Below are 22,745 nucleotides of genomic sequence, written 5' to 3'. Positions count from 1 at the left end.
TTCTTTCGAAACTGTCCTTGGGTGATTTTATGAGTGATCGTAGTTTCTTGCTAATATTGATCAGTGATGCCTTTCCTTTTTGGGATTTTGCTCTATCATGTAGTAGTTTACTCCTTCTGTTGTATAGCTTATTTATGGCCATGGACCACTAGACTGGTTTCTTCTTTTTGGAGGAGTGAGTCTTGGTTTTACTTGGGATGACTCGATCCATGCATCCCTGTAGATGCTCATAGAATGCACTTGTAAAGGATTCTGCAGATTGGATAGCATTATCTTTTAGCAAGGGGGCTTTGAAACTTTCCACTTTGGTCTTGAGAAGTGTGAAGTTTGCTTTTGAAAAGATTTTCACAGTGGTTTCCTTGACTGGGGGTGGGGTCGGGATGTGGATGTCCAATGTGATTAGTTTATGATCTGATCTTACCAGTGAGGGGTTTACCTCTGGTGTAGAACACTGATCCCCCATGTTGGTGATGATCAGGTCCAGTATGTTGTCACCTCTAGTGGGCATGGTGACCAGCTGTTCCAGGGTGTTTGAGTTTATAAACTCTAGGAAGCGTTGGGCAAAGGAGTTTGTACTTGAGTAATTCTCCCAGTCAATGTTTGGGTAGTTGAAATCTCCCAATATCATGGTGTTTGGTAGGACCTTTATATTTTCCAGTGTTCTCAGGAATGCTGAGTGAGGGTCCTGAGACAAGGTAGGTGATCTTTAGCAGGCTATGATCTGAAAAGCAGCTTTGCCCACTGTTAGTTGCACATGGATGGTCTCTGAGGCCTCGTGCTGTGCTACTAACCTGGAGGTGTGGGTATCCTTTATGAAAATGTATACACCCCCTCCTTTTGTATTTCGGTCTGGGTTTTGGGGCCAAAGGTTATGGTATGAGTTGTAGCCTGGTAGTGCTGGGGTGCTCTCTGGAGCTTTGAACCAGGTTTCTGTTACTGCACAGATATCAATTTGCTCCATGCTAAGGAGTACCTCGAGTGCATGCATTTTAAGGTTTAGACTTCTGGCATTGAGTAGCATTACCCTCAGTTTTTGGTTTCTTGTGTTGTTTATGGAGGCGGGTTTGTCTTTTGAGCCTTGCCTAAAAAAGGCACTATGGGGGTGGCAAGAGCCTTGGCCAGTATTCAAAAGCCTAAGGGTGACAGGTGCAAGCCATCTCTGGCGAAGCAGCGTGGCTTGTCGAGCATGTCGTCCCAGGCTGACAGACACTGGATCCCCTTTGAATGACACCAATAGCTTAGCCAATTGTTAAAACTGATCATTTTTTCCTTGTACTGTGGCATCATTCTTGGTGAGGGCAAGATGCTACTCAGGGTCAGGGTCATACCAGCCTGAGCTACATGATCAGAGAGCTCCTCTATGTCTCTTTTCATGTAGTCCAGGGAGGTACGTCTCAGGTCATTCACACCAACATGTACAATGACAGAGTTATATTTGTACCTGTATTGGAGTGACCTGAGTGCCTGTGTTATGTGGCGGATCCTGGCACCCGACAGGCAGCTCACAGTAACCTTCCACTTGTTCAGCCTAGTGAGTGGAAAGTCAGTGTGCCTGACAATAGAGTCAACTACTACTAGTGTATTGGGTGTGTTGTTGTGCCTTATGGGCTGTGGTTGCTTGGCACACAGACTTTGTGAAGCATGTGATGCGTGTTGTTCTCCTCCTTTACTCAGCTCTCATTAAGTCAGTTGTTTAATATAATGCCCTCTTGGTGTGTATCTGTCCAGACACATGAAACAACTGTAACACCCACAGAGATACCTTAGGCCATGGCTACAATCTGGCTCCTAGAAAACAACAAAGCTTAATAACTTATCCTCTCTTTGTTGATGATTTAAAACTGTATAGCTCATCAGATGAGGAACTGAAAGCACAGCTGCAGGTTGCCAAAACTTTTTCAGATGATATTGGAATGTCATTTGTTCTTGATAAATGTGCAAAAACAACCTTTAAAAAAGGAAAACTGCAGCACCAGGAAAACATCAGTTTTTGACAAGAATGAGATATAAAAGAAATTGAGCAAGAGGGTGTATAAATACTTGGGAATTGATGAAGAATCAGCAATAAAACATGAACAAATGCAAATAAAACTCAGTAAGGAGTACTTTATAAAACTTAAATTAATCCTGAAAATAGCATTAACCTCTAGGAACAAAATCCAAGCTATAAATCAATTTGCTCTTCCTGTCCTAACTTATAGTTTTGGAGCGATTGACTGGCCCCAAAAAGTGTTGGATAGACTGGATATTAAAACAAGAAGGATGCTTCATTCTCACCAAATGATTTATAAAAGTCAGTGTATACCAAGATTATATATTCCCCGTTCTGAAGGCAGGATGGGGCTCCTTGAAATTGATTACATGTAGAGATCTGCAACCGTGGGACTCCACACATATCTACTGACCTCAAAAGATCTAAATGTAGTGAAAGTTTTGAAACATGAGGAGAATAAATCTAAGATGACATCTCTGCTTAATTTAGCAGAAGCATATCTACGTCAAGCAGGAATGGAAATCAAACCAGAAGTAGATAAAAACCAGGCAGCAACTGAATGTGCTAAAAAACAAAAGAAAGAATATAAGGTGAAGGACCAGATGAGAAGGCAAGAAATGTGGACAAAACATAAATATAGTTGCAAGTATAGTTAACTTCTAGAAAAGCTTCATGTTGATCAAGAACAAACACAGGAATGGTTAAGGAGAGGTGAATTCACATCAAGAAATGAAAGGTTAATATTGACAGCCCAAGATAGTGGGCTACGTACATACTGGTGTACAAAGTCCATTGAACATGTGGGAAAAACAGACATATGTAGGTTTTGTAAAACTGAATTGGAAGCAGTCACACACCTTGTTGCTGGTTGCGATGCACTAATGGCAGAGGGACTGTATACTGAAAGGCATAATAATGGGGCGAGACTGTTACTCTGGAGATTGTGTAAACATTATGGTATCAAAGTCGCTGAAAAATACTGGCAACATGAGCCACAAAGAATCATAGAAAATTATGATGTTTATATCACATGGGATCATCCATTACCAATAGTTCAAAAGATAGATGCTAGAAAACTGGATATAGTGGTCCAAGAAAAAAAGGCAAAAGTAGCATTGATCAGTGAATTCGCCACGCCTAGTGACGACAGTGTCTTGCATACAGAGAGACACAAAGTCATAAAATACCTTGATCTGCAGGCAGAAATGTGAGCCATGTGAAAGAAAGGTACCCAGACAGTTCCAACAGTAGTAGGAGCAACTGGTCTTATAAAAAAGAATTTACAATCATATTTAGATATGTTACCAATTCATGTAACACCGTATGAACTGCAGAAGGAGTCATTACTGGGCACATTGCGGGTGCTGCGGAGAGCACTTTTGGCTAACATCAAAGAGTGAAACAATACTAATTTCATGATCTTTAATTGTACTTTGACTTAATAATGGAGTCCATTCCCATCATGGTATTAGAAACCCAAAAGACTTGGAGAAATGAAAAATGTCTGATACCTTACTAAAAGGATACAAAGCCTTAACAATATGTCCTGCATGAACCCACTCACAGCTCTGTCACTATACTCGGTATCCTACCGACTGCTAAGAGGTGACCTGTGTCTGGCATACAAGTCAACCTCAGACCCATTACTGATGGATTTACTGCGCATCAGCAAGTCAAATAGCATTATAAATACTCAGGTTAAAGATCTAAACCTTTTCTGCAACATTGACAGAATGGTTTGGAGGAAGAAGTATATCTCACATAGGATGCTGCTGCTGTGGAACAGACTCCCCATCTACATAAAGCAAAGCTCATCCCTGTCTATTTTCAAACACAACGTAGATCTATTCATGGGAAGCAGAACATTTGCCCCAGGACTTCTTCACTGTACTTCTAATGGACAGAGGCAGCTCCTAAATGCATGGGTCCCCTCAAATTATCAGTGTTATGATCCCAGTTATTCTGAGTAAGGGTAATATATAATTACTGACCATGGGGTTTCTAACACCTATCTATAATCAAATGGAAAGGGATATTTTGAGCATAAAAAGGGAAACTGGTTAGGCTTAAAATGGCCCAGAAGGGCAGCTAGCCTAGTACTTGCCTACAAACCTATTTGCCTATAAGTGTTGGTCCTATAAGAGGCAAGATAAGGATCATACTTATACCTCTATAAGAATATTACTAAATGTATTCACAAGTAGCCATCTTCTAAAGAAAATGTAGCAAAGGCAGGAAAAGCTAAAATGCACTTTACCATTAGGGTGAAGCAAGACTGTGTGTGTCTGTCTGCAGTATAAAGAAGGCATGGTTACAACGTTTGAGATGCTTTTATGGTAGCAATATTTTGTGTCCATTTAGGAGCATTATGATGCTTGAAGAGCTCAGACAGTCACTCCTGTCTCCAGTGGAGTGAGGCTGCCCATGTATAAGGCTATGAATACATGCTCATACAATACGTAGATGACTCGACCATCATCTGCTCAGCCCAATCCCTACCAAAACTGCAAAAAGTCACACAGGAAGCCTTTTCCTCTGTTGAAACATGGTTATCCAATGCCCGATTAATACTCAACCCAAAGAAAACTAAATTACTCATCTTCCAACCCACCAAACATACTCAAAACAACTCTCACTTTAACATCACGGCAAAAGACAACATCACTATATACCCAACTGAACACACCAAATTTCTAGGAGTGGAAATAGACAATAAACTAAAATTTGACATTCACATATCCATGACTATAAAAAAAGTCCACAAAAAACTAGGAGCATTATACAGAAATAAGCAATTTCTCACCAAAGCAGCAAAGATTTCAATAGCAAATTCCCACCTTATCTCCACCCTGCTTTATGCCTCTCCAATATATACCAACCTAAGGCAATGTGATCTAAACAAGCTAGAGACCTGCTACAACAAAATCGCCAAATTTGCCACAGGGGCATCCTACCATAGTCACCATTGCCTCTCACTTGCTGAACTGGGCTGGCTTGAACTCCCTCACCTCCTTCAGTGGTATCAACTCTCACTCGCCCACAAACTAGTAAACCATCCACTAAATGTCCCATCACTCCAGAATCTACTCCAACCCCATCGCACCACCAGACCACTAAGATCCAGCAGCAAAAATCACTTACAGATCACTAAAGCCAATAACTCTGCTGGTGAAGCACTATTCTCTTGTGCCATAGCCAAATTATGGAACTCACTCCCACCCACAATTACCTCCATACCATCATGCACCCACTTCAAAACTTTACTAAAAGCGCAACTAAAAACATGCTGGCTATGCCCTTGCAGCTCCCACTCTAATATCATCCACCCCATCCAACCACTACCTTTCTTTCCACTCCACTAACTACCTTGATTATAGCAAGCTCAGATGCTCATAAACCAGTACTTATTATACAGCACAAACTTCTTCTTCTTGTAACATTTGTTAATGTCTGTTATGCACTTCACAGATAAAGATTCTAGTTGTCTACTGATGTACTATGTTCTTCATCTGTAAATATGTTGTAAGTAATTGCTATGTAAATTGTTATTCACTATGTAATCCAATGTATATACTGTCTGTTTATTTTAACTGTGGAGCTTTTCTCCCCTGGCCTCCACTGAAAATGGACCTACGTCCAGTCGGACACTCCCGGTCAACAAATTTAAATAAAATAAATAATAAATAAATAAAATAAATATGAATGCAAGCACCTTGGTAGCCAAATTCATGTGCTCTGTCATAGAGAGCTAACCATTGCCTTTGTGTAGCCATACAGCTGTGTTGCATGCTAGGGGATAGCAGATATTGCACAAAAGAATGTTAAGCTAACACTGTTAGTGAAACTCCCAGCACAAAGATGGAAAAACACTCTCCAAATGTACTTCAAGGCCTCAGAAACCTAGATATGTTGGAATACAGCCTGACCTGCTTGTCACAAAGCAGCTGAATATGCCAACTAAAGGAAAAAGGAAAAAAAAATCAAGTCATGTCGCTAAACAGCAGAAGCAAGCCATAGTCAAACAAATGATGCAATCCCACACATGCCTCAGTCTTGGGAAGGGGCTTGACGTATCAGATGTGCATTCATTGATTCATTTATTTACACTTTGTTGACCAGGTTAGTCCCGCAAGGCTGGTGGCCTCTTTTCTGGGGAGAGTAGTAGTCAAACTGACTAGGGAATTTTGACCAAGGCACTGGGAAAATTCCCCTATTCTTTTCATTAAGTGTCACAAAATCATTTACATCCACCTGAAGTGCCACCAAATCAGGTAGACAGGAGCATGGTTTAATATCCTTTTGGAAAGACAGCACCTCTGGTGGGCAGCACCCCCACCAATGTTGTATGAGAGTACCAATACTGTAAAATGAATCCAAGCACCGACTCTGGGAAGTCTAAGAATATGAATCTTTCATCAGGCTGACCTGTAGTGATACATGATTTGATCTCTTTGCACACGCACAAAAGTCATCCTATACAAGCTATTTAATTCTTAAATATAAGATGGAGGCACTGTATACAGCATAGTCAGCAGTGCACGATACATCCTGATCCCTGATTAAATACAGAGAAAGTGCAATCAGTACATTACCCATCCTCAATGAATTTATGCATCTGTAAGAAGGAATGCCAAAGAAGTTTAAAGAATAAAACTAGTGGAAATATATAAAATCAGTGAAGAAATATTGGAGATCATTGGCTTATGATAAGCAATAATAAGGCAAATTACAAACACTTTATTCTGAGCATGAGAAATAAATCAGAGGAAGAAGGCTGCTTCCATGCAAAGAGAGTGGGATGGAAAAGATGGCTATATTTCAGAGTTATTCCTTATGTCATATGTGCTGACAAGTAATATAGATATACAGAATGCCAGTTATAAGTTTAAAAGTATTTTCTGGTCACTATTTTATGTATTTTAACAGCTTCTTGTGCAAAATGATTTATTCCAGCTTAATAAATTTAAAATTTTAACACTACCCATGTTTAGCCACTATTTCATAAAGCCACACAGACACTTGCTCTGTGCTACAATGTTTATTTAAAACTTCTCTGAAATAACTCTGGTAAAATTATTTATTATTGGTATTAAAACATCAGATGTATACTAGCATGCATATATAAAATAATGCATTTTATCTCGGTCTAAGAAAAGCATTGTTACTGTTATTGTAAAGTAAGGGCAGAATATTGACCTATGTAATATAGTCCATTTGGTTGCAAAATAAAAATAGATAAATGCATACATGCATACATATATATGTATTTTGCTTGCAGTAACCAGCTGCTATCAGTTTGCTCACAGTTTTTTGTTACTACGCATTAAAAAAGAATGAAAGGTCAATAGTTCTCAGCTACAATTAGAACTTGGATAGATGTGGTTCTGTCACTTTTAGACATAAAAATGAGTTATCATGAGGCAATATATTGAGGCTGAATATTATGTTTTTGCTTATGACAAAATGTAAATTGCTAATGCTTAAACTGTATATCTATTTCCTTATACAATGGGTACTTTTTTTGTTTTCACCCTTGCATGTCTTTTTTATTTGTGTGACAGCTGTGAGTCTCTTCAGTTAACATGTTCATTTGGAAAGCATAATATAATTTTTCTTGTGTGTGAGATTCGAACCTATGTTCTGAAGATCCAGCGAAGAGTTATGGCTGAGCAGTAATGATACTTAATAAAAATGTGTGAGGGCTTCCGTCAAATTGAACATTTGCAGTATCTCATGAGCCTTTGTCGATAAAGAGCATTAGTGAAACAAAATGAGTCTTGCCAGGAAGAGGTGCTATGGAATCTTAGCGAATAATGCAAATGTGGAGGAAGATGTATGTCTGAAGTGCTAATAAATGGGATTTTTAATAGAAGTATTGATGGAAGCTATCTGAAAAGTGCAGTGTACCTGCTTAAGCCTCATCCTTTACTCTAATTGTTCTGTTTCACAAAATGAATCCTCTTGAGAAGCCCAGCACAATGAGATGGCTACCTTAAGGGCAAGCAGTGTGCAGTCAGATGTCAGCGATATGAATTCAGCTGAGTATGTGCCACTACAATGTGCTGAATGGTTGTGGTATGATAAGTTTTTTAAGAAATCATTATCTTTTGCAGTTGTTTTAATACTGTTCATCTGGCTTTTCTTTTTTCTTGTTAATCATGTTTATATATTTTCTGTAATCCTTTTGTGACATCCTCACCAGTTGGTATTAGATGCTTTAGGAGTAGAAACAACAAAGCAGAGTAAAAGGTAAACTCAAGCTATACAATACTTTAGTCATGCAAACAAAGATGAATACACACACACGCGCATGCACACACACACACACACACACAGACACACACACACACGCACACACGCACACACGCACACTACAAACATACACACACACACCACAAACACACACACACACACACACACACACACACACACACACACACACACACACACACACACACACACACACACACACACATACACACATACACACAAACACACACATGCACACACACACACACACACATACACACACACACATACCACAAACATACACACACCACACACACACACACACACACACACACACACACACACACACACACACACACACACACACACACACACACACACACACACACACACACACACACACACACACACACACACACACACACACACACACACACTCTCTCTCTCAAAAAAAAAAGCATCCTATGATAGTCTCCATAGTGTACAAGGATGGAAACCTGACTTGACCTATGCAACCCTGGTTAAAATGCTGAGACCAAGCCCTGGAGTTGTAGTCGGGGGGGGGGAGTGAAACAGGTAGATTATTATTATCAACTTGCCCATAAGGGGAGAAAAGTGAATTTTTTACTGTGCATTTGGGTATCTCCCATCAGTCATAGATCTGTGAGGGGGCAATTTCAAACATTAGTCTTAAGGTAGAATCTAGCTTACTTGAAGTGAATGACCAGGAAATGGGATAAAACAAACAGTGATGGGCTTTGCAAATAATTCCTCTCGAGTTACAGTAGTATGGCAAGAAGGTCAGGGGTTTCTTCAGCAAGTCAATATAGATGAGAACACTTTCTGTCATGTGTTGTACCAGCTGCTAGATGTTTGGGTCCCTACCCTTCCACTGAGAATTTCTTCCATTGGTGGGGAATTGCCCTGGTCCTGGTGGCAATCCAGATTTATGTGCTTTTAAAAGAGAATAGCTCACTATATCACCTGATGGCCAGAGCACTGCTGGGGTTAAGGAGGACTGTTGAAAGAAGAGTACTGGTGAGAGCATCAATGGATAAAAGGCATACCAATAATATACAAATACCATCATATGGTGCCTTCAGTTAAGAATTCTGGGTTTGTGTGCACCTAGTTAGCACACATTAGATTATGAGCTGTGTACGCTTCCACTGTACAGGGGAACATGACTACATGCATACACAAGTTAGAAAATATTTTGAATAAGAAAAATAAATGGCAAATACAGGAAAAACTACTCCGAACTAATTACTCTTTTGTAAGTTATACAGTAACTAGTGTCTTTTCCCTGCCTGTCTCCTCTCCTGGGTATTGCTGTTTAAAAGCTTCTATGCCCAGATGAAGGCAGAAATAACATATATGCATTCAGGGGTGTCAGTTCATGAGCAGTATATGTTTCATTGGCTATAGGGTAACATTTGCGTAATTTAGTCCCTTATATGACTAATAAAGCTATTTAAAAGGATGACAATGATACAGATATGCCATACAAACCTCTGATGTTTGCTCACTGCAGTATACACCTGTACATTAGAGAGGTACTGTTAGGAAGAACTCAGTAGGGATGTGATAGGAGGCAAGTAACATATTCTGCCACTCTTTGTTTACATTTATTTATAGTATATCTCATTCACAGTGCATGATATGATCTGGTTCTTTTTCTGTTCTGTAGTGTTTATTTAGAAAGTACCCTCTCATAAAAGCCACAGAAAAGATAAAACTGCTTAATGTAAGCTACCCACTCAGGGAAGGAGACTAACTTTAATCTAAATGTACCTTGCAGTGATTTTATAATTTAACTAACTTATTTTGAAACACTGCAGCAGAAATAGTTGAAGGTTCAAGGGTTTAAATACAGCCTCCACCACATCAGTATTTGTGTACTGGTCCTGTCTTTTAAATTCAAAGTATTTTTGAATAAGGTTAGTTATATGTCCAGTGATGTGCTTTTTAGCTTGTGTTCTTTTCCCATATTAGGATGATCTTGACACAAAACAACAAAAACAATATGCAAAATGTATCTACCAAGTAATAAATAAAGGGTCATGACATTCATATTAACTATGAAACATGAAAAGATAATCTGTGGGGATAAGTTTCTGATGTCATTATTAAATAAACGCAAAGGAAACACACAACTATAGTGAATTATTAAATTAATTATTAAGTGTAAGCTATTTTCCATCAAGATTTTTACATTTTGTTCAGATGTTTTCCAGCTGTTATTAAGCAGTCATTAGGGACATAAACTCTTTATGGAAACTTCATTTTTTATGCTATAACCTTCAAAATTATTTCCTGCTGTCCTGCCAAATGAAAGGGACTCAATTTGAAAACATTTAAAATTAGCTTTATTAATGTCCAGGATGCCTCTAACAGGCAAGGAAGTTCCTTTAAGTTATGCCTGAGAGGCCCCTTTTACAATTTAATTACAGTTAAAGACAAACATGAACTCTGCAGTTGACAGACCCAGCTATTATTTATTGAGGGGAGGAGGCAGAGATGAGTAGCGAACCAATTGGGCTGAAAGTCCCATGTCATTGAGGGATGGTGCATTCCCTGGTTTTAATTAGATGGAAGTAATTATGTTTGTGAAAATAACATTGTTCATGTCAGAGGCACTTGGAGGGACTCCAGGCAGAGCTGGATAGACTCAGGATGATTTTGCAGGATTGTACTCTCTAGAGAGCAGGGAAGACAGAGCGATGATGCTAATTCATTATTAGAAGGACAGCCAGGCAGCCTTAACCCATTCAGTCAGACCATTTGCTGAATCCTATTAACAGTTAGCTGTTCTTTAACTTTTGCTTTGATCCAAAGATAAATGACCTTTGCCAGTACAGCAGTACCAAACGCAGCAGTCCTAAACGCAATCCATTGTAGCATCAATGCATGAGGTCATGAGTTTGTGCCCTTGTATTACAATAAAAGCATGACTGCAAGAACAGATTTTAAGGTCCTGAATCTAGACAAAGCCAAATGCCACCCATAGGTTGGACAAAGGAGCAGTAGGCAATATTATTGCCTCACGGCTCTAAGATCCAGTGGTTCTATCCTGATCTCGTTCTATTGATTGTATGGAGACTCCATACACTGCCTTTTTCCACAGCAGTTTTGTCTGGGTACTGCAGTTACTTGGCTGCTCTAGAACTACCCATATTCACTGCATTTATCCTTCCCATTGTGTGTCTTAGGCCATGGTTAAAGGGTAAGCAATCAGTTCATGTACACAAATGATAATTAAACAACATAAATCATTAACAAGTACTTCAATTTTGACAAAGTGACTCAGCAAAATTCTTTGTGATGTGTACATATAGCCTGAGAACTGTGACTCTGTATGTATTTATCAAAGTGGGTTAAATCAAGCAGACTTTGAACTAAATAAACACTTACGGCCACAAAAACTGTAAAGTAAAAACAAAAAAACAGGCAGGTGACAGCCGTGAGCTGGAAACTGCAACAAATGTTGTATTAAACAAATTTATTCAACACTTTCCATTTGCTCAGAAAGCAAACTTCTTCAGATACAATTTAAACATTTTAAAAACAGACTTTTTAAAAAGGCTACTCTTAAATCATGTGTCTATTATGACCAATCAATGGATTTAATCTTACTTCTGTACCTCCCCCTCTTAAAACAACATACTACATTTTATCTTTGCCCACTAAATTCATATGTACCATAACCTAGCTGCTGCTGAATATAAGGGCACAGCTACCAAACTAATAATAGAGATTTTTTTTTAATTTTTATATATGTATACAAAACATTTGTGACATATAAACAGGTACACTATCTCTTAAAATAACTTCTGCATATAGGCTTACTAGATACATCAATTGATCTCTCTAACAGCATGGAAAAATGAAAAAATGAAACAGGATTAATCTAATCACAATTTTAATTTACCTCACATCTATATTATTGCTTAATTTCATCTTTTTAAGCTCTTCAATTTTAGGAAATACTGCAAAAATCCATAGGAAAAGTGCATACTCTAATGCGTTTTTGCATTTTTCAAATTGTCATCCTCACCATCAGAAGCGGTCAGTAGTCAAGGGCCAGTTGGTGAGGGCAGCAAGAATCATCAGTGATAAGGACTTCAAGGAAAAATGTTTTACCTTGAAATGTATGTTTTTAAGCTGAGAATACCCCGAATTCCTGTTAGATGAGTTGATAGATGAGGTAAAATTTAAAAGGAATAACATGTTCTATAAGCCTATCCTATATATAAGGAATAATAATTTAGTGGTACCGTTTCTGTCTAATGAAGAGAGTGATGTTAGCCCTTGTATGAATAGAGTAGATACAGAGGTTGATTTTTCACTTCAGTTTTATTACCACATTTAGTTTGGACAGCCACATGGTGGTCAAGATTCTACAGAAGACTTGGACTCTGTTCAGGAATAATTCGATGTTATTTAGAAAATTGGGTCACTCCCCTAGGGTTATATTTAGAAAGGGCAAGAACTTGAAAAAATTTGTTAGAACAACAACATAGACATAGCCCAAAAATCCCTGGTATGTTTAAATGTGAATCTTGTAATTTTTTCTAGATTCATTGATGTGGGTAACTCATTCAATATAAATGGTACACAATATAAACTCAAACAGAAATTCAATTGTAATTCGAGGCATGTGGTTTACTTAGCTAAGTGCTAGTACTGTTTGGCATTTTATATAGGTAAAATGGAGCGCAGGCTCCATGACCGTATCTATGAGCATCAATATGCCATCAGCAAAAATAAGACAGACAATGCCCTAGCAAAACACATATCAGTATATAAGGACCACAAATTTAAGTATAAGGTCATTGATCAAAATACCCTTGAATATTAGGGGTGGTCCTGTACCCTTATTATTGAAAGAGCTTGAGTTATTCTGGCAAATACTTCTTAATGCTTACAATTGCCCAGGTATAAATGACTCATGTTCAGTTAGTTGTATCCTAAAATTAAAGAGCTTAAAAATATGAAATCAAGTAATAATATAGATGTGAGATAAATTAAAATTGTGTTTAGATTAATCCTGCTTCATTTTTTCATTTTTCAATGCTATTAGAGAGATCAATTGATGTACCTAGTAAGTCTATATGCAGATGTTATTTTAAGAGTTAGTGTACCTGTTTGTATGTCGCAAATGTTTTGTATAAATATATTAAAAATGTTTAAAAAAAGTCTATTATTAGTTTAGTAGCTGTGTCTCTATATTCAGCAGCAGCTAGGTTATGGTACATATGAATTTCATGGGCAAAGATAAAATGTAGTATGTTGTTTTAAGAAAGGGAGGTACGGAAGTAAGATGAAATCCATTGATTGGTCAAAATAGAGACATGATTTAAGAGTAACCTTTTTAAAAAGTCTGTTTTTAAAATTTTTAAATTGTATCTGAAGAAGTTTGCTTTCTGAGCAAATGATAAGCATTGAATAAATTTGTTTAATACAACATTTGTTGCAGTTTCCAGGTCATGGCTGTCGCCTGCTTGTTTTTTTGTTTAGACTTTGACCTAAAACCAGAAGGAGGTATATCTGTTCCATCAAAATTCTGTTATTTTCACTATGATCCAAAGATCATCACAATCCCATGTAGTGGGTTTGTTCCCCCGAATCCCTGATAGGTATATAAAAAAGATATCTCACTATGTTATGGCTCTCTTTGATGAAATGCCCCTTTGACTTGCACCAAAACTGAAAATTGTGCACACTAAATATGTGAAGCTAGATAGCACAAAAAGACCTTTTGGTGCATGCAGATTTTCCTCAAAAAAGTACATTGTAGTTAATGTCCAAAAGTGTGCACTGCTTGCAGTAGTTTCCTATGAAACCTATCAGCATACTAATGTTCTAGTGTACTCGTATTGTCAAAGCCTGATGTTGTCATTTTTCTTGCATACTTTTGTACCACAGACTTGACATTTGAAACATATTGTATCAATGTAGTGATCCAGTGATGTAATGGCACTGTTGGATTGCATCAATGTAGTGATGTAGTAAAGTAATGATACTGCTGGATTGCATCGATGTAGTGATGTAATGATACTGTTGGATTGCATTAATGTAGTGATGTAGTGATGTAATGATACTGTTGGATTGCATCAATGTAATGATGCAGTGATGTAATGATACTGTTGGATTGCAGCAATGATATCACAATGGCATTCTAATGCAATCTCACTTTAATATTAGAAATGATGCCCAGAACAAACAGAAGATATGTTATGGGTTGGGAGGGTGGCCTAATGGTTAAGGTGTTTGCCTTACAAACACAAGGTACCGGGTTTGAGTCTCACAAGGGATAATTGGCTAGGCTTAAAATGGCTCGCAAGGGCAGTTAGCCTAGTACTAATCTATGAATCTATGAACCTATATGTTTTGTCCCATGTGTTCAACTAACTTTTTTATCATGTATTTACCATTACTATATCAAAAAAAAAAACTTTCCAATCTATTATTTCCAATTATTTAACATTTTATGTGATACTAGAATTTTTATGATTGCTTTTGAGTTTCAGCAACAATTCTCTTAACAGCAAATGTTATGTGTGCAATTCAAAACACCTGGGCACAGTTGTGTAGTAATTAGAAGACTGGAATGGTTATTGACAGTAATGATGTCAAACCACTATAGTTTAACAAAACGATTTTAAATGTTGGCAAAAAAAGGCACTGTGACCCCAGACATAAACACATAAAATGTGCAACTGGTTTTGCAGCTCAGGGTTTAGAACATTTGCCTAATAAACCAGGAGTCAAGAGTTCAAATCTCATCAAGTCTTCTATTTGTCCTTTAGATACAATTGGGTTGGCTTATGCAGCTAGGCTTATAAAGATCCTGGTGTTTATGAGTCTTATATGTCTCTATGAATCTAAATAAGTTATATCTATACTCTTGAGCAATATGCTGAGAGGATGCAACAAATAAACAAGTTAGAGTTCATTTGTGTGTTACTTATATCATGACTACAGATTGAAACATTCTGGTCAGCTTGCAGGATTATCTATCAAAGGTTCAATATTTGAAATTGCAAGTACCAGAGGCAGCTAAATGTAAAACTCATGGTTATGCATTAAAACGTTTTGTCAGAGCAAGCTCCCTGCATCCCCATACCTCTGTTTCTTACATATACTAACAATGCGATTGCTGTACCCCAGAGAAGAGAAAATCTTTGAGATACAACAATTTTAGACTTGGTATATGTTGAAATACACTGTACTTAAATGTTCTTATTTCCATTGAATGCACTTAGGTTCCTTGAACCTAAAACATGAACCCAGCTTACAGACTGGGCTTGTAGTAGTTAATAACTAAATATGCAGGATCTTTGAAAGAGCAAAATAGTTAAAAACTAGATAAGTGTAAAACATTCCATTCAAAACTGGATTTAAAAATATGGTACTTTTCCGTTATCAGGGCAACACTTTTAATGTGCGCTGGCAATGTTAGCATGTGCCGGCAATGATCGCACAGCTGCTGTTGATCTGGGTACCACACACTTTTTTCCTGTCAGATTTTCTCTTCTTTTTCCCATGCCTCATGTATTACACTACTTGGCAATTGCCAAATGACAAAGAGTCTGCAATTAAAGGAATTCTCCATAAGGACAGATTTTATTCCGATGGGCACAACATGAAGTTATCTGTCAGTGGTATCATGGCACCCAAATGACGCTGTACCCAACGATCATGCCAAGAGAAGAAGGGTTTGCAAAGCCAAAGCTTTGATGGATCATGCATCCCTTTCTTTACAGCTGTCAGGTTTATTTACTTCTGGTGTCAGGAGCTGACATCTGTTGAGTTTTGTGAAGTGCAACTACAAATGAACCATAGCATCACAGTGGATTGGAACAATTACATGCGTGAGGTGTGTGCCATTGCTTTAATTGCTCAACCTACTGTGAACATCGGTGGCTTCAACAAATTCAAAGTAGACAAAAGTCTTTTCACCAGGAGAAAAAACAACGTTGGCTGGATGCTTCCTCCACAGTGGGTTTTCGGCGGATTTTGCCAGGAGTCAAAGCAATGTTTTCCTGCTGCCGCTCCAGATCGGTCAGCCAAAACCTTAATGTCCATGTTCCAGAACATAGCAGAAGGAAGTGTGATTTACTCAGATTGCTGGAAAGTGTACAAAACAGATGAAATGCGGGATGCTGGATATGAACATTTCACTGTCAACCACAAGTACAATTTTGTGGATGTGGACAGTGGGTGTCATACCCAAACAGTGGAGCTCATGTGGGGCAGTGCCAAGTGGCATAATAAATGGCATTGGGGCAGTGCTAGGCACCATCTAAACTCCTATTTGGTCGAATTTATGTGGAGACATTCACATCCCAAAAATGCAGTATTTTCCACTATGTTGAAAAAGATTATCACTTTTATGCCTCCTGCTTAACTGTTTTTTGGTGTGCTGTGATCCATGTGGTTTGCCAAACTAATGTAATAAAGTCAATATTCACTGGAAGAACTTGAAGCAAGTCTGTCATGTCTGTGTTACATTTTCAGGTGACATTACATATCATGGTTGCATTACAGAGGGTGATATTGTTGATGATGTTACACTGTCCTGATGCTATCTTATGTGGATGCATTGTGTAAGCAAAATCACGGTGCTCGGTGCTTGCTGGTGTACATGTTGAATTGTTGGGAATCTGGCGCTCTCTTTGAAACATGGTTTTCAAACTTGCAAAATGCTGGATGCCATGGAATGTTGCTGTGAAATGTTTGGTGTGTGCTACCTACATGAAAAGCAGCTGCGCCATCTCCCGTTTCATTTCCATGCTCTTGTCTATTCAGGAGAAGTCTAAGTTTCTATATATTTTCATTACAAATGCTAGATGATGTGTAGCTAAAATATTCTGCTTGTGTACTACAGTCAGATATAAGGCTGCTTCTCTGAAAAGAGCTGAGTCCTGCAGAAAATAAATCCGTGTTTCATGATGTCGCAGAGAAAACACCTGATATGTGAACGAGCTCTACTACCACTTCTCTTAGAAAACAACCACTTTAGGGCTAGCAGCTGTACGATCATTGACAGCATGGGCTAACATTGCCAGCGCACATTACAACTGCTGCCCCGATAACTGAAAAGTACCAAAAATATAATCTGTATTTCAATGTGTATATCTCTTTCTCTTTCTTTCTCTCTCTCTCTTGATATATATATATATATATATATATATATATATATATATATAGACACATACAGAACAAGAAAAAGAGAGAAGTTATGTATGATTAGGATTATATATATTGAGAAGCTATTTCTGCCATTTTAGTTTACATGTTGGTGTGCATTGCATCTCACTCCTAGAATTCTCCTTGTGTACACATACTCTTTCTATAAAGCTACTTAAAAATAATCAATAAAAGTAAATATCTTAGGTTAAAAATAGATAATTAAATACAAGTACTAAGGACGTAAAACTGAAATTGGACTACAGAAACTTTACAGAATCCATAGCTAAGCTAACCAAATCTTTCCCAAACAATAATCCATCCAACTCTCTTTCCTCAACACCCAACAACCCTAATAACTGTCCTCTTAATTTCCAGCTCAAACCTGTTTCAGCCACTTTTATAAAAAGGCTCTTATCCAAACTAAAGCCATGCTCTAATGCCCCTGTCAACATACCCTCCTCCTTCCTCAAATGTGTTGCTGAAGGCATTGCTCTCCCAATCAGCATCCTAATTAACAGATGCTTAAAAGAGTCATATGTACCCAAACATTTGGCGTTCAGCCTACATTCTACCTCTTCACAAAGGAGGCAAAAACACCAATATTTCCAATTTCCGCCCCATTGTCCTACCCTCGCCAATATCAAAAATTCTAGAAAAATGTGTCCACCACCAACTTATGCCTTTCTTGACTCAGAACCACCTCCTAACACCCACCCAACATGGCTTCCACCCTGACCACAGCACCATAACTGCCCTACTATCCTTCCTAGAAACAGTCAATCGAGCCTGAGATTCTGGACTACTAGTATCCACAGTACTGCTAGATCTCTCTAAAGCTTTTGACACCATCTCCCTTAAACACCTTCTGTTTCATCTCACCAACCTTTATCTCTCCCCTAATACTCTATCCTGGTTCTCCAGTTACCTATCAGACAGATCTCAAGCTGTCAGATGGAAGAACTCTACCTCCTCCTTCTTGCCAACACCCACCGGCGTTCCCCAGGGGTCCATCCTCGGACCCATGCTTTTCAACATCTTCATAAATAACCTTCACACTGTCATCCCTGACGCAACAGTTATCCAATATACTGATGACTCTATCTTAGTCTGTGCCACCTCTAACCTTCCTGAACTACTGACTAAAACCCAAATAGCTTTTTCCACTACTGAGAACTGGATGCACCAAAACCATCTCTCTCTCAACTCTAATAAATCTAAAATACTTCTCTTACCTCCCACCAGGACTTTCTCTTTTGACAAAAATGCTTTCAAAGTCCTAAGCCAAACCAACACTGCTATAGAAGTGGTCCCTTCTGCAAAACTCCTTGGCATTAACATAGATGAACACCTTAAATTCAATATCCACATACAACAAAACATAAAGAAAACCCACCAAAAGCTAGGTATGCTCTATAGGAATAACCGCTTTCTCTCTAACTCCTCTAGGCATACCTTAGCTACTACCTACCTTCTACCTTCTTTACTATATGGAGCCCCTCTTCTAACTAACCTGTCTTCTTCCAACACCTCTAAACTCGAAATTTGCTATAATAAGATCTGTAAATTTGCAACTAAATCCAAAACCTCTACTCACCACTGCCTCACCCTACAATCTCTGAACTGGCTAGAACTCTCTAACCACCTAGACTATCTCCAACTAACCACCGATCACAAATTAATATTCTACCCAGATAAATACCCAGCCTTAACAAGCGTCCTTCCCCCATACATCCCAAATAGATCTCTGAGATCTGAACACCAAAATTGAATCTCTATCCACAAACCCAAACGTCCTGCAGGCCAGCTCCTTCTCTCTTTCTCTCTAGGCAAAAAATGGAACTCTCTCCCTACTTCACTTAGGACTATACCAAACTCAGAATCCTTCAAGACCCAACTTTTCTCATACCTGTCTTCTAAACGGAAATGTTCCTGCTTTCACCCAACGTAAATTCAAGGGAATTTCCGCATTGAGCTCTCTATTCTCCTTGCTCCACGCTACCCTCAAACTATTATTTTCTATTCTCCTAAAACAAACTTAAGCTAACATTCTCTGATTAAGCAATTTCTCTCCCTTGACTCCAAGTATGTAAATATTGTAAATATCAAGTAACCTCAGATCCTTATATTACAGACAGTTGAAACTTGCTGCTCTGAATGGAAATACCTGTAAACTGTGTTCTCTGTTATATTTAATTGTGTTTATGATGTACATTTTATGCATTTGCATTTCCTGACTGCATGAATTTTATACATGTATTTTACCTTTAACATTATGTAACCTTTATTGTATCGTATTGCTTATGGAGCTTTTCTCCCCGGGCCTCCACTGAAAATGGGCACATTCTGGCCCAGTGGACTTCCCCGGTAATCAAACTGAAAATAAATAAAAATAAAATAAGAAACAGCCCTGAATGACACATTACAATAACATGGGATGCAGCAATTCAGAGTTCTGTTTGTTTAAAATAATGGTTGGGGTTCACAGAGGAGCATTACAGGCCTGCACAGAGCTTGTGCAGCTCCATAGTGACACGTGTCCATAAAGAGTTTAATTATAAATATAAATGGATGTATGCAGTGCCATGCAGTGCACAGCTCTGCTCACAAGGGGATACTGGAGTAGAGCAATAGCTACATAGTGAGACAGAGCCATCCAGTGGCAGAATTACACAAAGGAGAAGAATCACACAGACATTTGTGTTCTATAAGTGTAAGTGCAGTAAATATATGTCCTCATTCTGTAGTCCTCTAAGTAAACAGCTGTATGCCGCTATAGCCTCTAGCTGACATCTTATGTTATGTGACACAGATTGATAGTTGTATACATAACTGCTGGCATGTTTGTAGGAATGTCTCATAGCACAATGAAAAAATGTTATGCCACTCATACAGCCACAACAAAATGGTATCAATAATGTGATTAGGAGAGCTCATATACCACGAACATCCTTACAATGTGCAAAGTCTGATAGGAGATAGGTAGATATCAAAGTAGGAAAGAGGGAAGACACCAAAAGAGGGACACACACAGAGAAAATATAGGGAAGTTTGGCTGACAGACAGAGTGACTTTTTGTGGAATACAACCCATTTTTATTATGAGAAGAAAATAGAGGAATGGAAGAGGTGGCAGGTGAGTGTACAGAGGCAAAAAAGCAAACATATAATATGGCAGACAAGCGAGGTGGAAGTGCACACAACAGGATAGGAAGACATAAGACAGAGACACACACAGATGCAGACAAGTAGTGCTCAGGAAAGGAAAAATCCACAATGCACAACGTAAGGGAGAGCACGCAAAAGAAATGGAGACCACCACACTGGATATAATGTGGGGTACGGGCAACATGTAGGCTGCTACCTGGCACAGGGGAGAACTATGCTGACTCACGACCAGTAGATTGATGTGTGGCCATTGGTATGGGCATGCCCATATTATGGTGGCTCAGTGGTCTGAAACAGCCAGGTGAAAAAAAATCATATATCTTATCCAGGAAGCCATTCATATGGCAAGTCAAGCATCCAGTTCACTCTCAGCCACAGAGTCCATCTCTTGCTCTATCTGTGACTGGATGATTACAGGCAGTGGGCCTGGGACACCTACCAGAGATATATAGGATCATAGGAGGTTACTAGGCTACTGATCCTAGGGCCCTTATAAGCCTAGTCAAGTTTACCCTTATTTCCACAATCAGCACCTATCACCCCTGTCCAAGGGGAACATAGGTGGAACCCCTGGGGTGAATTTATGGGTACCCATCCAATCATCCAGATTGCTTTTAAAGAGGGCCAATGAGGTGCTCTGCTTGACATGAAATGGGAGTTTGTTCCAAAGGTGTGGTAACCTCCGGGAGACAAATTTGTCCCTTCCGCATGTTCCATTATTGTCACATACCAGATTAAGGCCATTAAGGTGAGTAACCCATGTACAATTTGACTTATGGATATGCAGCATTTCTAGTAAATCAGGGTCATAAATTGCCTTATATGTAAGGCAGAGATCGCCTCTGAGTAGTCTATATGAAACAGAATAAAGTGACAGTGATTTCAGATGATCCTCATACGAGAGATGCTGCAGACCTTGAATTTTTCTTGTAAGGAACCTTTGTGATCTCTCCAGTTATATATATATGTGTGTGTGTGTGTGTGTGTGTGTGTGTGTGTGTGTGTGTGTGTGTGTGTGTGTGTGTGTGTGTGTATGGGTTCCGTTCAGAAGCTCAAAATACTGAAATCTCGAATTTCAGTATTTCGAGCCCAAGAAGCCAAATCCACATAATAGCAAAAGTTTAGAAGCACGAAATTAAAAACCTCAAATACCAGAGGTTTTGAATTTCGCGCTTCTAAAGTTCTGCTATGGTTATGTATTCAGGTAAGTGTGTGGGTGTGTTAAGGGGTTTGGGTAGGGGTTGTGGTGTGTGTCAGTGTGTTTTTTTGCTCTGATGTGTGTGTGCGAAGAGAAAGTAGCTTGTGTGGTGGTGTTTTATGTGTGTTTGTATGTAGTGCGACCTCGGAGTGAGAATATTTAAGTAGGGGAGTGTGGGGGTGCAGGAGGGCCTGCCCCCCTGATTTCATGTAGTAGAGTGATTGTGTGTGTGTTTGTATGGTGGATGGTGTGTGTGTGTGTGTGTGTGTGTGTGTGTGTGTGTGTGTGTGTGTGTGTGTGTGTAGTAAAACCGTGAAATTTAAAACTTTCGGTATTCGAGGTTTTGAATTTCGTGGTTTTTAGTTTTCGTTGTTTTGTGGATTTCACTTCTTGGGCACGAGATACTCAAATTCGAGATCTCAGTATTTCAAGCTTCTGAAGTGAATCCATATATATATATATATATATATATATATATATATATATATAAATATATATATATATATATATATATATATATACACACACACACACACACACACACACACACACACACACACACACACACACACACACACACACACACACAGACATAAGGTGCAGGGTTTGATTCTTGATTCTCACATAGGGTAATTGGCTAGGCTTAAAATGGCCCCCAAGGGCAGTTAGCCTAGTACTAATCTATGAACCACTGCCTTACACATACAACTTCTATCTTGTTGAACAAGTGACAGTCAGGTGTGTACACCAAATCTAACAGCATACAGACCTACATTGTGATAACTTATTTATTATTTGTTTACTGGGAAAGTCCAACTAGGACAGAAATCATTTTCAGCAGAGGTCCAGGGAGAAATGATCTTGATGCACGTCTTTGGAATGTGGGAGGAAACTGGAGCACCCTTAGGAAACCTATGCAAATGCAGGGAGGACATGCACAGAA

Source organism: Protopterus annectens, chromosome 3.part1 (assembly GCF_019279795.1).
Source record: "Protopterus annectens isolate FY-2018-M chromosome 3.part1, PAN1.0, whole genome shotgun sequence".
NCBI classification, from domain to species: domain Eukaryota; kingdom Metazoa; phylum Chordata; order Ceratodontiformes; family Protopteridae; genus Protopterus; species Protopterus annectens.
The sequence above is the reverse complement of the archived record's forward strand: the minus strand, read 5'-3'. Positions refer to the sequence as shown.